Genomic DNA, 2,270 nt, shown 5'->3' with positions numbered 1-2,270 from the left:
CTACATCCACGTCCCACAAGTGACGCGGGCTTCGACGCCCACGTCACTTGTGGGACGTGGATGTAGTGTCCGACACCGACGGTGACATGTATCTCACACCCACGATACTTGCTATTTAGTGTTTCCTCTACCGCTCGACGGTCCTCGTTCCCGATAAAAAAAAGAGGAAGAAGAAGAAAAAAAGAGGAGAAGAAAGAATAGAGGAGTAAGAACTCCTCTATTCTTTCTTCTCCTCTTTTTTTTTATTCTTCCTCTTCTTTTTTTATCCTTGAAGCGTTGTCGAGGCCACCCCAAACCCTAGAGAAGCAGCGTCGAGGCCACCCCAAACCCTAGAGAAGCAGCGTCGAGGCCACTAATTAATATTAGTTCTACGTTTGCCACTAATATATCCATCTGTCATGTTTGAATAATAATTGCCATGTTGTAAATATTTGTAGAAACTATGGACACCGCCCGAGACGAAGTACAAGAAGAGTTGTTGGGGGACATAATCGCACGAGGAAGTGATGCCGTCTGCTCGTTGTTTCTCAATGACACCGATGGTCTGGAAGCAGGTGGCTATGATTATGATGGCTCCGGTGACCTAATGCCGGTGCAAGAAGGAGACCGTGAGGACGGCTCCGGTGACCCAATGTCGGTGCAAGAAGGAGACCGTGATGACGTCTCCGGTGACCGAACCGAGTCCGGCCAGGTATATATATTAGTTAAGCCTGTGCTGACTAGCTAATTGATGCATTCATTGTTTCGGTATGTACACATATTAATTAAGTCTTTGTTATTTTTTCTAGCCCTCCGGATCGAGCACAACTTCGGTTAAGAGACGAGGCCTGAAGAAAAAGTTGAGCTCGGATGAAAAGTTTGAGATCATAGCAATCGCGCCCGACGGCCAACCGATTGAACCCCTCCGGACAAAGAGCGCATTTGTTGCTCAGTGCGGGGTTCTGGTTAGGGACAAGATCCCGATCAGCATCCAGCAATGGTTAAAGCCGGCTACAGAAGACCCTGAGGTGTCTTATGTCAATGATATGCAGAAAAATGATCTTTGGACTGAGCTGAAGTCAAATTTCACCCTACCGCCAGAGGATGATCCGGAGAAGCCAGTTAAAGAGCAATTAATCAAGTCTTTTGCTCTTAAGAGGATGGCAGAACTATTCAGGAGGTGGAAGAAAGAGCTAAATAAGTTTGTCGATAAAAAAGAGACACCAGAATTCAAGGGCATATATGAGAAGATCAGAGATCACTGACCAGCATTTGTGGCCCACAAGACATCGGAAAAGAGTAAGAAGATGTTGGCGACAAACAAGCAAAATGCTGCAAAGAAGAAGCATCACCATCGCACGGGGTCAGGTGGCTACCTCGTAGCCCGGCCTAAGTGGGCCAAGATTGAGAATGATCTGGTTGATAAAGGGATCGAACCAGAGACAATTAACTGGCCAGACCGTTGTCGGACTTGATTTTTCGGGGCTGGCGGATCCTTGGACCCTGTATCAGGGAAGTGCATTTGGACGGACGATCAAATGGAAATACCAGTCAAGAAGCTTCAACAGTATATCGAAGCAACGCAGCAAGGGATGTTCGTTTCAGACAGAGAGAACGACGAGCTCACAATGGCCCTCGGGAATCCTAAGCACCCTGGACGGACACGAGGCACGCCAGCCTCCATTCCATGGAAGGCTGGGTTTCTAGATGCAGGTGTTTACAAATGCCTCGAGAGGAGGAAGAAAGTGGAGTAGACCCAACTACAGGCACTGCACGCTAGGGTACAAGCGATAGAGGAACGAGAAGCGAATCACAGCAAAGGAACTGCCGAAGCTACCCCCGAAGCTACCCCGTCATCTCATCGGAGAAGCAGCGTGGCTTCCACTGAGCTGCTTCAGCCGAAGCATGTATTGACGGCTCCTCCCAGCTATCCCGTGGATGCTATCACGGAGTCTCAAAATTGCCACCTTATGACGCAATGGATTAATATGAAGGTCAAGGCGGCTGTTGGCTCTGTTTTTCCTACTGAACCCGGCGCAACTTTTCACTGCCGGCCGATTCCAGAAGGATATGCTAGGGTGATGGTCGATGAAATAACGGAGGGATTTGAGGACCTCCAGCTTGACCACCCTACCGGTGATGGGGAGACTCGGCTGGGTTCTGCTCTGAAGACTCCATGCCTATGGCAGAAGGAGCTCATCAACCTTACGAACTGGACGCCTCTGCCTCCTCTGGCGAGTCAGGGCACTCCGCCTCCTCCACCGCCACCTCCTCCGGTGAGTGACGATCAG

Source organism: Triticum dicoccoides, chromosome 5A, assembly GCF_002162155.2.
Source record: "Triticum dicoccoides isolate Atlit2015 ecotype Zavitan chromosome 5A, WEW_v2.0, whole genome shotgun sequence".
NCBI lineage: Eukaryota > Viridiplantae > Streptophyta > Magnoliopsida > Poales > Poaceae > Triticum > Triticum dicoccoides.
The sequence above is the reverse complement of the archived record's forward strand: the minus strand, read 5'-3'. Positions refer to the sequence as shown.